Raw genomic sequence first — 15,176 nt, 5'->3', positions numbered from 1 at the left:
ACACACACACACACACACACACACACACACACAATAGAACAGTGAGTCAAAGACTTGAATAGGTATCTCATAAAAAAAGACAGCCATATGGCTAGTAAATATATGGACCAGTTTTCAGCTACATTAATTACCAGAGCAATCCAATGGAGATACCACTTCACACTAACTAGAAGGCTAAAACCAAAAAGGCTAAAAATGTCACATGCTGGCAAGGATGTAGAGCAACTGCAGCCTTTGCACACCACTGGCAGCAAAGTAAATTGCTAACACCACTCTGGAAAACTCATCATTGATTTCTAATAAAGCTGAGTGTGTGCCTACTCCATAACCCTGTAATCCCACTTCTAGGAATATACTCCACGTAAATACATACAAATGCTTATCAAGCAACATGCACAAAATGTTCACAGCTGAATATGTAATCCCCAAAATCAAGAACAAACCCAAAAGCCCATCAATGCTAGAGTGGATAAGTAAATCTCGGTACAGGAATGTAATGCAAAAGTTTTTGTTTTCGTTTGTTTTTGCTTTTTGCTTTTTGGAGGTTTGATTGTTTTTTGTGTTGTTTTGTGGTTTTGTTTTTTTTTGTTTTTGTTTTTTTGGGGCGTCTTTTTGCAATACTAGGGGTTGAACTCATGGTCTGTACACTGAGCTACGCAGGCATTTTATTTTTTACTTTGAAACAGTCACACAAAATTTCCCAGATTGGGCTTGAATTGGCAATCCGCGGCCTCGCCCAGTGATAGGATATGGAATAGAATTCTATACAGCAATGAAAAAATCAGTGACCAGCATTCATCTGCAATCACACAGATGAATCTCAAAAATATAACATTGAGCAGGAGATGTCAGACACAATAGCTTATTTATGGTCTGACTCCATTTATCTGAAATTCAAAAGCAGGCAAAGTTTACTATAGAATAGTTAGAGGTCAGGACAGTGTTTACCCCTCGGAAGGGGGAGGAGGCTGTGATTTAAGGAGGGACCTTCTACAGGCACTGCTAATGTTCGTTTTTTGTTTTTGTGTTTTACCCTGACCAGTGTTTACACAAATTCATAATTTATTTAATTATATATGGTATATATGAGCACTGTCAGTAAAAATGGGCAATTTAAAGATGTCATTTCTCGTCTCCCCTTCTCTCAACCCCACCACATAGACAACATTTACACACAGGGGAAAGGGCGGGGAAAGCAGCCGCAGGGAGGAATTACAACCTGCATCTTCAGTCCCAACACAAAGTACTACAGTCTGCATTCTAAGGAGCCCAAGAATGCAACCTCACATTTCGAACCTCAGAGCTGCCTGAGGACAGCCATCCCCAACAGGGCCCTTCCTGACCACAAAGAGAGATCAAGGCACGCCAGAGGGCAGAAGAATCAGGTCTGGGCCTTGAGGGATACAGCATGGTGGGGGGTGGCAGTAAGTTTCCCTCCAGGTGTTATAAAACTAATTCCTACAGTTTTATGAAGTTTCTGGAAAGTAGTCTGCTGGAGATCTATAGCAGGGAACACAAAACAACCCTAAGCAAGCACAGTTTGTGCTGAGCTGCGTAAAACCATTTGGAAAAGGTCTTGTGCAATGAAACTTTAAAGGAAATCCACACTGATGTTCAAAGAGGAGCAAATTCCAAGCTACTGCTCAGTGAGAACATAAGCTGCTCCATATCTTCAGCAGCCTGGAAGGGAGATAGAATTCACCGTACAAGGATGTTAGGCACATTATAAAATGTAACATCCCCCACATGCCTTGAATAGAATGGATTTTCCACTATGTATCTGCAGAAAAGGTGCCTAACAGAGTTTATGATCCTAGACCACTGCCTTAGGGATCCAGCAGGCCCTAGCACCCCTCCCTCTATCCTGAGAGCCACTTTTATCTTGGGGTCTCAGTGATTCACCCTGTCACCCCTACCCTGGCCTCACAATGACACTCCCCCACCAACATTCTATCTGGGTGGAAGAGTGGGCAAACAAGTTCTCCACACCACACAGCAGATGCCTGAGACCCTCAAAGGGGGACTTCATCAAAGGCCAGAAGACATTACACAGGACAGTGTCACTAACCCTGCTCAGAGGCCTGGTATAAGGGTTCACAGGTATGCACAGGCATCTTGTCTTTATTCTCACTGTCCCTGTGCTCAACCCCTCCCACACTCAAACCTCAAAGGATGCCTGGGGGCACAGAGAGACAGAGATGCACCTATCCACTCCCACAAAGGAGCATCCCTTTGCCAGTCAGTATTGGAGGAACTGTACTTGCTTCTATCAAGATGACCTACTGGGATAGGATGGGAAGCGAGGTTCCCCCAAGAGTGAGAGATCCTACCCAAGCAGCCCTGTAGCCTCTTCTGCTGCCCTGGGAAGCTCACAATCCTCCGCCCTCACCACAGAGGACCACAGTTGCAGAATATCCAAGCAGAAGCAGGGCTGGAACCCACAGCCCTTTGGAAAGCTAAGTAAATGCTTTCCCAAGCAGACCACACTGCCTTCCTCACCCACACAAGGGCAGTTTGGCTGGCCCTTGGCTGCCTTAACTCAAATGCATAATGACACACAGAACAAAAAGTACAGTGAGAAGAAAGCCACATTAAGAGATCAATTTCCCCCTTGCTTCTGAGCCTGAGCTTTACAGCCACTGGGGCAAGTTACGGATTCTCTGTACAATGCCAGTTGTTTTCACAGGTGAGAAGAATTAGCAATCTGACATAAACTGCTGAAACATCCTCAGCCTTTCACATGTCAAGTTCTCAGCGCTGGGGAACATGAAATGCCTCATCTACCTGAGAACCCCAGAGTCACAGGGTGGGGTCCCAAAATGCCCACCAACTCTGAATTCACATCAATACAGTAAATTACTGCTATCTGTAATTCATTTCATAAAATTCACCAGAAATAGAGGGGATGTAGTTCAACAGCAGATAGCTTGCTTGGCAAATGCAAAACTCTGAGTTCAATCCCACAGCATTAAAAAAAAAAGCCTCAGAAAAAAAGGAAATTTATCACCTACAAGGATTAGAAAATGCCTCGAGAAATCAATACGCTGTTCCTCTATCTTGTCCCCTGACATCGCAACTCTAGAAATTTCAGATAGTGCCACTGCTCCAAATCACAGGCATGTTCCTAGGCTATCCAAGCAGAAAAGGATCATGGACAGCTGAGTTGTCAGGGACTGCTTCCCCTAGCCTTGAGCCAAGACTGAGAGGGGCAAAATATACACCATAATCTAAACAGGAGAAGGGACCTTTCCTTCCAAGGTACACAATGGTTTTAACAAAAATGACTGATTCGAACCCTCATAACATCCCTCTGGTTCAAACTTCTAATCAGCTGGCCAGATGAGAAGATTTTTCCCAAATCCTGTGCAATGGAAAATAAAGCATGAGATAAAGAGGCAAGGCGTGTGTGTGCACATGTGCATGGCACTCATAGGGTGGCACACCGGACAATGTGCTTGTATCTCTGTGTTTACAGAACACAGTGACTTCCTCCACAGCCCGGGCTGGCTCTTTACCTGGGCCACCGTCCAGGAAGACTGCTGCTGCAGGCCAGGCCTCAAGTGTGGCTCTTCTGAAGTCCATTCAGCTGGCTATTCGCCAGGCTGATCCTGAGAGATTAACATGGCTCAGAGTTCAGAGCAAGCCACTGAAAAGATGCCATATGCCTTTTCTCTCTTTGTCCTCAGAGTTATAAAAAGACATCCCAACCCCTTCAAACACCCCAGCCAAAATCTTCCCTGGTACTCTTCAGGAGACAGTGTGCCACTCCTCTATCAAAGGGCCTAAGTGTCCCCAGTAAGAGGCTCCCCATGATGCTGGTTTGCCCTGCTTGCTATTTTAAGTGTGGTCCACACAAGGCACTTCACAGACATGCAGAATCCCATAGTTCAACCAGAATGTGCACTCTAACAAGCTCTCTGGTCAATGTGTACCTAAGAAGTGGTATATAACCACTTACACTGATTACAAATAACAAAGATCATTTGGAAACAGTAGATCATCCTTGAGAAGTGAGGCCATCCTCCTATCTCATCACCAGTGTAAGCTGCCACAAACTCCAAGGACATGTGAAGGTCCTCTCATTAGCCTAGGACTCTGGGCTTCTACTTAGAGGAACTAGCATGTAGCAAAACAGCATCTGCAGATGCTGGGCAAGGCTCACTATGGCCAATATCAAACTGAGTCTCCACAGCAACAATATGGGAGATACTGTCTTACAGACAGGAAGCAGGTGACCAGGTATAGACCTGGGACTTGTCACAGCCCACAACTGCCAGCCTGCAGCACGTACCCCAGCAGCATGGTGTATCACCCACTCCCTACTCTACCCAACGCACAGGAGCCAGAAGAGAGAGAAGGAAACCAACAGATACCCAATGCCCTCCTCTGGTGCATTTGCTCATGCATATGGCCATACCTGAGAAAGTCCAAGGGAGGCTGTGAGCAGCTCTGAGCTAAGGACTTTGAATTAGAAGCTCCAGCCCATCACAGCACAGGTTGGAGTTTGGTTTAGAAAGGAAAACTTTCCATTCCCCCTCATGCTCAAATGACCTAAAAAGTGAATTTCAATCACCTTCTTGATTTTCCAAACCGCTGACATTGCTAGCATACTGTGACCCATAGTTTTGCCTCTCTTAATGAGTCATGTACAAACTTTTTTGGAAATGTGGTCCCACCTGTTCATCTGCCTGTGTCAGTTATGTTCATGAGAGTGATTTCCTGCTCAAGCCAATCCCAGTGTGCAGTTTTTTGTGTGTATCCCACTCCAACATGCTGGGTTATACCACAAGTACAATGCTGAGCCCGGGGTGCCAATGTCCCCCAAACCTTCTTCTAGTGTGGCAGTTTAAGTGTCTCCTATTTTTCCAGCAAAGGAGCTTCCTTGATCCCCTATGTACAAAGCAGTGGCAAAGCCTCCAGCACAGCACTGTCCTTGCTCTGAACTCTGCTCTCACATCCTGAGAGTAATCTGCAGGTTTTCCCTAGACAGCAGAAGGAAGGGAAGGGCTGAGCCACAGCTGCTTCCCTAGGGAAGGCCAGGAACTCAGAGGGTCTCAAAGGTTCCGTCCCTCCCCACAAATGCCACCACAGCCCCTCCGCAAGGCAAAACTGCAGCCAGACAGGACAGCAACTGGAGATTATAAGCTTAAAGCCCATTAGGTTTGCTTTCATGCATTTGATCCCAAAGCCAAAGATTCCCCAGGGACCCATGTTTCAGTTACATGAGTCAAATTCAATCACTGTGTGTCCACGACAGGGAAAGCCCAGGAATCACTCACAGCCCTCTCTGGGCACAAAACGCTAAGGCTTCCACAGAGGAAAGGCTGGTGTTACAGAGCCACCTTGGACCACTCTGAACCCTTCCTTCCCACAGGAGGAGCAGAGGAAGCAGTGCCTGCCAACTGGAGCCATGGAACCTGAAAGGTCTCAGCAGCTCCTCTTATACTTGAAGAAACTGAGGTGACAGGTATTTATCAGCAGTGGGATTCCTAGGGGCTTTAAACTAATAATCCCACCTGGACTCTAAGCTTTGTGAGCTAGTTACTCTAGGTGATGAAGCATAAGGTGCGTAGGCAGCAAGTCGGAGGTCAGAGTTCACCTCTACCATTGTCAACTCTGTGACCTCAGATGAGTTTCTTAGCCCCTCTGAGCCTGTTTTCCTCTGCTATAAAATGGAATTAAAATGTACCTAACAAGGACTCTTTAAGAAGTTTAGACAAGAGAATGTTTAGAAAGCACCCAGCGTAGTGCACGGTACAAAGTAGATGTTCAAAAGACTGTCAGAATGCTGGGCAATAGTAGACCAAACACTTTGGCTCTCCATTTATCCCAGATCTAACTCTTGGCAGGACCCACAAGCTTACAGATCCTTAGAACTGTGGACCATTTTCTGCTGTACGAGGCAGGAACTTATTCAAACTATCAGCTGACATAAAATCTGGAAATGGCTAGGAACATTGCACCACCAGTAACATTAGTAAAGTGGCCTCGGCTCTCCAATCTTCCTGTATCCCTACCCTGTGCAGTGGAACTTCACAGCTTCTTGCATGCAGAGGTGAAGTCTGTTCCCTGCTCCTCTTGAGACCCTGCAACTCGCACTGGCCAGCAGAGGCATGGCTTGACTTCCAGGCTTAGGCTTCGAGGGACCAGGCCTGATTCTCATCATCTCCTAGCACCCCGCCCAGCCACCATGTGTCCTAGCCCAGGCTACCTGCTGGAGAATAAAAGACATAGGCTGTAGAAATGAGCCACCTGAGCTGTGCTACACCAACAAGCCCAGAGATGACAGCAGATGCATGAGGAAGCCAACAGAGCTCAACCTAAACTGTCAGCCCCGGATTCATGAGCTAACAAAGGATAGTTGTTCAAGCCACTGAGTTTGAAGACGGTCTGTTATGTGGTAAAACTGTAATAAAAGAGAACAGGTACATCATCAAGTAAGGGCATCCCCCTTCTGAAAGGAATTGGGCTGTAGTAACTGTCACCCACCAAGTGCTCCTCACTTTAAGCCAAGTAACCAAGTCTGCAGCTGAGAACTACTGCCATGGTTCCTGCAGTCACCTGAGCTCCTTTCCCTCCCAAAGGGAATCTTATCACCGGCCAGGACCACAAACTTTTCCTGAGGGCTCTAGGCAGGACTGGGTGATAGAAACAGTCCTGAAGAGTGTGCACAGAGTCACACCCAGAAGTGGGCCAGCAATTCTCCAGCCAGGTGACCATGGATAAATCCCCTTACCCTCTTTTCCATTATTACAGGGACAAAGACAACAAGTGCATGGCCCCCTCCAGAGTAGTGATGAGGCACAAAAAGAAACTACAGATGGCAGTGTTTGCAGGGAAACGCACCCTGAGATGGGTGGGTTAAAGTCTTAAATCCATGAGGGCACGTGCAGACAAAAGTGCTCCTGGAAGCAGCATCAGGGCACTTTGTGTGTGTGGTACTGGGAATGGACCCAGGGGTGCTCTACCACTGAGCTACTTCCCTGGCCCTTTTTATTTTTAATGTTGAGACAGGGTCTCATTCTGTAGTGCAGACTAGCCTCACATTCATGATCTTTCTGCCTCAGCTTCCCAAGTACCTGAGATTACAGATAGGCACCACTGTGACCAGTTCAGGGAATCTTTCCTTCCTCCTAAAGACTCTGATTCCTTGGGCAAGGGGTTGGAGGGTGGCAGAAGGCAGTGCAGAGGATCCTTAGTCAGACAACACTGAGTCAGGCCCACCTGAGCTGGACATGTCAGCTCATTCCCATATCCTCAGCATTCTGAGAAGCTGAGGCAAAAGGATCTTGAGTTTGATCCCAATCTGGGCAATTTAGTGATTCCTTGAGACCCTGTCTCAAAAATTTCTTTTAAAACTTTTTTTAAGAGCCCAGTATGTAGCTCAGTGCCAAGGCCCTGGGTTGAATCACCAGTACTATGAGTAAACAAATAAATAAATTTAACTTTTAAAAATTAAGCCTACCTGAGTTCAAACTGCAATTGCATTCAATGACTATGAGCACACAGAAAGTATCCATCAAAGGCTGCAAAAATCACCTTTATACTGGGAACTGTAGGTTGAAGTAAATAAAAGGAGAAAGAGGGGTGCGACCCACACGGAGGACTGCCGAATCAGATAGTGAAACAGGCGGACTCTGTGCCCAGCTGGGAAAGGCAGCGGCCCACCATGCAGAGGCACTGCTGTCCTGGCCTGCACTCGGTCTTGGCAGACACAGAACGGAGGCGGCTAGAGGAGGCAGCACAGCAGAGGACTGATAATGCTCTTCCACAAGAGAGGGCATCAAGCTTACATCAGCATCCAAGGGGTAGAGCGAGCTACAAATCCCTGGGAGAGCAAAATAAAAGCCCTGATGTCTTCCTTGGGCTTTCTGAGACAACTTCCTGCACCCATGTCTTCCTTTGGCTTTCTGAGACAACTTCCTGCACCCATGCCCTCGCAAAACGGGACAACGCTTTCACATTTAAATAGTGCCTATAGATAAACAAAAACTCTCGCCACCACCTCTACCTCCCTTTAGAACTGCAGATTTACCTCAGAGACTCATGTGGGGCCCGGGGTGGGAGCTCGAGCAACTCCTAACAGGTGTGCCTCCCACGGGCTCCCTGACTCTACAAGACCACAGGGCAAAAAGAGGTGTGTGAAACTCTAGGATTTGTAATCCCACAGATCCTGATTAAAGGGCCTACTGTCACATCAACTCAGCCTGGCGTTAAGACAAGTATCCTCAGAGTGAGGTGTGGCACTGTAATACCGGCACTCTGGGAGGCTAAAGCAGGAAGGTTGTGAGTTCGAGGCTGTTCTGGACTATGTAGTGGTTTGGGAACACAGTGGAACATAGTGAGACCCTGCCTGAATAAAAGACAAGTATCCTTGGAGAAATGGAGCATTCCAATATTCCCTGGCCTGCTTTGTTACTATGTCCCCTCCCCCATCTATTCTTAGCCCTCCTGCTCCCACCACCCATTTAGGAAGCACTGGAGACCAAAAGGGCTGCCCCAGTAGCCAGTGATGTGTGAGAGAGGTTATTTGTAGTCTCAAATATCCAAACATACACACAGAAAATGCATAAAACCAATTCCTCCATCTCAGTTCATCCCTTGGCGTGTTCACCTGGGAGGTTGCCTGTCCCACCAGTTGCCGTTGACACTGCTGCTGATTGAAGCTCATGACAGAAGTCCTTTTCACTCTCCTAAAAAGCAGATATTGGGCCCCAAGTAAGCTTGTATTTTCAAAGACTAGATTTTCTCAGTCTTGGACTTACTTCTGCTCCCTAAGACTCTCTCTGGCAAAAAGGAAGGTAGGGATAAAACAGTTTATTCTGCTTTGGTTGGTAGCCAAATCTCCTTGGCTAAAAGGATGCACGGTTCAGAGAGCTCAATGGCTCAATCCAAGGCCAAGCTCCCTGCCTCAAATCTCTTACCTGCATCTTCTGACTTCAAAAAGAGACACCCTAAGAGTCAGTTGGCAGCAAGAATTGTCTGGATTCTGCTTCTGGGTCAGTTCCAGGGGCCTCACATCAATCCTAACTCTCCATACTGACTACAGTGGGATGAACACAGACATGCGTGACGCCAGCCCCAACCACAGGCCAAGGAGCACATCTCCCATCTTCCTGACACGGCAGTTCCTGTGTGAGGGTACCGGAGCAGCCGTGGAGATGTGCACTGTCCCTGCCAGTCAACTGCTAAGGCAGTGACCTGACGGCCTCCAGCTGCAGCCCGTCCAGATCTGCTGCCATGGGGAGCCAAGGCTATTTCTTTGCAGGCAGCCCCAGTCAACGACTGATCAGGCAGAGGATCACCACCTGTGCCCACTGACCCCTCCCCCCCTTGAGTAGACAGATTAATCAACCAGTGGCATTCCCTGTCCAACCTGCTTCTTTCCCCTTTCCCTCTCCTACTCCTTACACCCCACCTCCAACAATTCCCTTGCATTTCTTAGTATTTGCTTCTTGAGACTGCAAATTGAACAACCCCCAATAAGTGTGCACTGCTCCCTCAGTCTGGGTATAATTCTGTAAGGCTCTGATCCCTAACTAGCAAACTGGAAACCACTCACCAGCTTGTCAAACACTCAGTTGAAGAACATTGTACTGGTGACCTCTTGTTGATGTCCAGCAAACACTATCTGATGGAATTAATTTTGATTTTTAAAGTTACATGCAACCCCCCTGAAAGAGATGACTGTAGAGAACACTGTGGCTGCTTTTAATAAACGTGTAAACATTTCCCCCAGACAAATCATAACAGAAGTTATCAGAAGGAGACCATTTCCTGAACAGCAGCATGTCACCAGGGAATCAGAGCTGGCTGGGGCCCGGCCCTTCACACCCTCACACTCAGAGCTGTTAATGACTGGCTGAGAAGAATCTGTCTTCTTGCCCTGGCAAGTTCTCCCCTGGGCAAGGCAGCTGCCTCTTGCGTTCAGCACCAACTCAGGAAACAGCACCCTTACCAGTGTCGGGCCCTGAGAAGAGGCTTTCTGGGCCTCCTTAGAACTCAGCCTCACATATGAGGTGGCCTTCCCGAGAACTAGGAGAGAGGAGGCTCTGCACGGGGAGTGAGGACTGGGAACAAGGTCTGAGAATGCTATTTCCAGAAAATCCAGCTGAGGAAACGAAACTACACCTTTGCTTACAAGCTCGCATGGGACACAGAACTTGGAGGCTAAGAAGGCAGGGCTGCCACGGCTGCTGCAGGGTGTTTGCTCAGGGTAGGCAGGGCCAGAGGTGGAGGGCAGAAGGCCCCAACCCCGCTTCTGAAGCCTTCACTTTCACAGAATCTCTCCTCTATGCCTCTGAACAACTGATCCTGCCTGAGAACCAGCCTCCCCCAACTGGAGTCCATTATGTATCTTTCATTTTGCCCAAGAAACAAGACAGCCACCTCCCTCCAATTTTCTCACCCATCAGATTTTCAGGTGCATTTTTCATTCTTGAATCTCTACCCCTCAGTACAGATGCTCCAGTGTTTAACAAATGAAAAATAACTTCTTCAGCAGTCCACAAATTTTAGCTTTCAGCACCGCTCCTTTGGTTTTAATACTCAAATATGCAAAGAGTTGGTTTTTCTTTTTCTTAAATTTCCTTCTTATCCTTTCAAAGGATAAGCCTTTCGAAGGACCTAAGTCATTGCTCTAAGCCCACTCTGTCTGGCAAACACCCTGTGGACTGTCCAAGACAGCAGCCTCTAGCCACATGTGGCTACTGATATGGCTAGTGCCACTGAGGAACTGAATTCTTAGTTTTAGTTGACTTTAATTTAAATAGCAATCATCTGGCTAGGGGTGACGACATTGAGCAGCTCACCAGAACTGTCTACAATAAGTCCAGAGCTTACAGACATACGAGTTGTGAAATTTGACAGTGTATAAGACTGTACAAGACTCACTTTGGTGGATTATGAACGAATCCAATCTATGAACTTTCTCCCAGCATGGAACTTGTTTGTAAGTCAAGGACTTACTACAGTTTGTTCCTTTTTTTACAGGCCACTTCGGTTCACACACTCAGATTTATTTGTTCATTGCTGACAATCAAACGAAGCCATTTATTTTGGTAAAAAGCAAAAAAGGACTTATGCAAAGATAAGGGCCCATTTGCTTCAAATCACTATCTCAGCACATACAGGTGGGTAAGGGTCTTTTACAGCAAGGTATAGTACAGGAAGGAATACAATGGAACAACAGTTATGTTCAGGTTAGTTCCATCCCTTCCAGGATCCAGACCTCTCCCTCCTTTGCATAAGAAAATTAAATTGGGCTTGCTTATTCTATCCATTCATCTGGGCGGAGGAGAGGTAGCCAGTTAGGCCTCAGGAAGTTCAGAAGTCGCTTGTCTCTAAAGGAAAGAAAATCTAATATTTCAAGTTCCACTTTGCAGTGCCAGTTACACTTTTAATTCTCAACCTGAGTACAAGGCTATGTTCCCCTTGGGCCTAACTTCCTCCTATTCCTCACGGAATGATGTTCTAACAACCTCACAAAAGCAAAACTTCAGTGCATCTTCCATTTCCGAGCACTTGCTCTGCGCCTGAGCACAGCCCTCTCAACGTGTCCCAGAAGAGGCGGCAGGAAGCACGTCGCCAGAAAGGAAGTCAGTGCACCCAACCACTTCGAACTCCAGGGCGTCTGGGGCCGAGAGGGAGGGGAGCGGGTACACAGCAGCCTGACTGCATTTATTTATATCACAGAGCGTTACAGTTGTCAGCTCTGCAGCTGAGGAACTGCTAGGGAAGGGGACAGAAATCAGCTTTGTCCATGTTCCCTGGCACCTACTGCTGCTGTTCAAAGGATGCCAGCAGACCCAGGGGTGGGGGTACAGGAGAGCTCTGGATGGGCAGACACTTTCTGGGTCTCATTAGAAAAAGGAAAATTGGTGCACTTGTATGTTTATATCCAAACTGATACAAGTGTCATCAGGTTCCACCCTGGTCCATCAGCCATGGGGACAATTCCCACTGCCCAAGCTATGGTGACAGAGGCACTGTCAAATGCGCTCTTTGAGAGAGAAAAGCTAGGACTGGGGCTCTATCATTGGTAGGATATGGCTACAAGAGAGGACTTAGCACCAGGGCTGAGAAAGCAAGATCACCCCACTCTTTATGCAGGCATCTGGGACCCCCTGGTCGTGACAATTTTGGTTTGTGTGGGAACTAGTAGAAACACTCAGTTATAGAATTAAAGTAGTGCTACTTTTCACAGTCCATATGGCCATGCTTTGGGATGTGTACATGGAGGTCCCTGAAAATGTGCTGTGGTTCAAGTCTGGAATGTCCTCAAGAGGCCCATTTGTTACGGGCTTGGTCCCCAGCCTGGTGCCATCAGAGGTGGTAGAAACTTGAAAAGCTGAAGCCTAGGAAGAAGTCAGTGGAGCTGTGTCCTTGAAGGGGGTTTGGACCCCAACCCCTTCCTCTTCCTCCCTTTTTTCACTCCTTGGCCATAAAGGAACAGCTGTGCTCTTCCACAGGCTCTACCATGATGTGCTCCCCCCACTGCAGGCCCAAAAGCAATGGGGTCAACAGACCATGGACTGAAACCTGATACCTCCAAAACTGTGAGTCAAAATAAACCTTTTCTCCAAACCCACAATCTCAGGTATTTGTTACAGTGACACAAAGCTGACTAACACAACATGGGAACCCTCAGCTCTACCGCCTGGGGCCTGGCCTCTCCTCACCCCTCCCACCACATTCTATATCTGATATACAACACATCCTTATAGACAACTTGCGGAGTATCTGGCTAATCAGCAGGAAGCAAATGTCTTCAATCACAAAATAATTAAGGAGCCAGCAAAAAAATTTCTTCCAGAAGAAAGGCACAGATACAAGGGTTAATTAGCAGTTATTATCTTTTCCTTTCAAAGCTCCAATACACTTTTTCTTTTCAAGCCTAAGTCATTTTCCTTCCCCATCTATTTTGACTCTTTGTGATCTTTTTTTAAGTCCCTCCCATATAGGATTCTATGTTCTGCAGTACTCCAGAGCAGCATTTTGCTAAACTACTCAAATACCCCAGTGTCTAAATAAATTAATGCGTTTCCCTAAAGTGCACACTTCAACTTCACTAGCACTTTGGTAGTGCAATAAAGAGTGCCTCAAAGCCTCCACCCACTCTAACTCAGCAAATCTAACCCCAGGGGTTGATTCACAGGAAATAATTAAGGATGTCCATAAGGATTTAGCTATAAGGAAGCTTCCCCCAGCTGTCATTTATAATTGTGAATAACTGGAAACAAACTATATGCCCTTCAAAAGGGCCTAGAAAATACAAGACACAGAGACTGCCAAGAGTCCTACAATAAGTCATTAAGTCAATCCACCAACCGCAACGTTGAAAGTTAAGGCAGAGACTATGGTAGATGTTGTTTCTATGGAATCTTATACATTTGCACTTGAATCTTATACGTTTGAGCCCAAACTTTAAGAAAGGTATTGCAAAATTTTATCACAGAGTCTTGTAGGTGCCTGTGCAAGTGAGAGGCCAAAGCTTACATTTCATTCATACTGAGTTCGGTCTACCTTCTAGAAAAAAACACAAAAGAGAGGAGGAGATGTAAGAGGTCTCTTGCTTCAAAGGCTACAGCTTTAAGACTATCATAATGCCAGGCACGGTGGTGCACGCTTGTAATCCCAGCACTAGGGAGGCTGTGGCAGCCTGAGCTATGCAGGGAGACCCTGTCTCAGAAAAAAAGAAAAAGAAAATACATTCAAGGTCTTGGGAAAGAAGAAGAAAGACAGAAAAGGGGAAAGAGAATACTTGAAAAAAAAGCAGCAAGAGAACAAAAATCAATGAGGCAAAAACTTAAAAATAAAATTAAGGCAATGTGGGGGAAGGATCTGTTTCAAAAAGATTTTAGTAGAGTTCGGTGGGTGGTGAAAGGGACAAGCACTCTAATGCAAAGAGCCGCTGCTCAGCATCAGAAGTGAAGGGGGCATTTTTAAGACCAGCAGTCCAGATGCAGGGGTTTCCACGGACCCGGGAAATACCTGTCCCTCTCCTGGCAGCAAGACGTGACCCAAACATCACCGTCCAGCGCCTCGCTACAGTTTAGCAGGGTGCCAAGTTTAAAGCCAGACTGTCTTTTCCTACACTTGCCAGGTCTCTTCACGCAAAGCTTTTCTTCACTCCCTTTTTAAAAGGAAGCAGGCTGAACACCTCTTCTCTGTCGGGTCTGCTCTTGACTCTATCCAGCTGTTTCCACCTGAGGAACCTTTAACCTGCGGTCCACTCAAGCTCAGGTGACAGGGGCCTGCCACCTCTCCCTCCAGTGGTGAAAGACTGCGGAGCACAGTAGCCAGCCACAGCGGGCAGATCGAACACAGGCTCTGGAGCGCTGGCTGCCCACCGGGCCTCATCAGCCCCCTACCCAGAGCAGCCCTTCTATTTTTGACAGGTCTTCCCACGTGCTTGGTGCCAAGGTCACACAGCCCGGGACCCAGTGTGGGATTCTGGGATGCGTTCTCCAACTGCTTCTGCCCAGGCTGCATTTGTACCAAATCCAAAGCCCACAGCGGACCTGGAATCTGGAGAACATACGAAAGGTGGTCAGCCTGTTCTTTCTAAAAAGGGGATTTGGCAAGTGCAGAACGCGGAGCTGAACAAGACCTACACAGGGACTGAAAACGAGTTCTTTTGGAAACAGCTCTCCGCAGCACTGCTGTTATGAGCTGGCCGGCCCTTTCTCCGGAGTGTGAGGACCCCCAGCCACGTCCCACCCTCTCCATCAGCCTCCGTCCGACTCCAAGCAGCGACTTTCCCGCGCAGTTCCACGCTGACAGCACACACACCACCGACCGCGACGTCCGACCTGCCACCCCGAAGGGTTCCCACCCTGGGGACCCCCGCTACATCTAGGCCCACCCCGAAGCGTGACCGTGCGGGCGACGGAGGGGGCCCGCGCGGTCTCGCTCTCCCTCCTATGGAAAAGAGTGACGAGACCGAGGAGGGCATCCTCCGGAGCTGGGCACTGGGGCGGCGTAACTCAGCCGGCGACGCTGCTGAGGAAGAGCCCCGCGTTCCTTCAGGCCGGCCCCTCGGACTCGGGGGCCACTGAACTCGGCGCCGCGGAGCCCAGTCCCTCCCCGGCCCCTTCTGGAGCGGTCTCCGGGCCGGGGCAGCCACGCGATGAGGCCCAGGCGCCGCAGCGCCCCGGCGCGGGTCCCAGCGGGCC

This window comes from Chinchilla lanigera, unplaced genomic scaffold (assembly GCF_000276665.1).
Source record: "Chinchilla lanigera isolate Chin_1 unplaced genomic scaffold, ChiLan1.0 scaffold00020, whole genome shotgun sequence".
Lineage (NCBI taxonomy): Eukaryota > Metazoa > Chordata > Mammalia > Rodentia > Chinchillidae > Chinchilla > Chinchilla lanigera.
Note: the sequence above shows the minus strand (reverse complement) of the source record.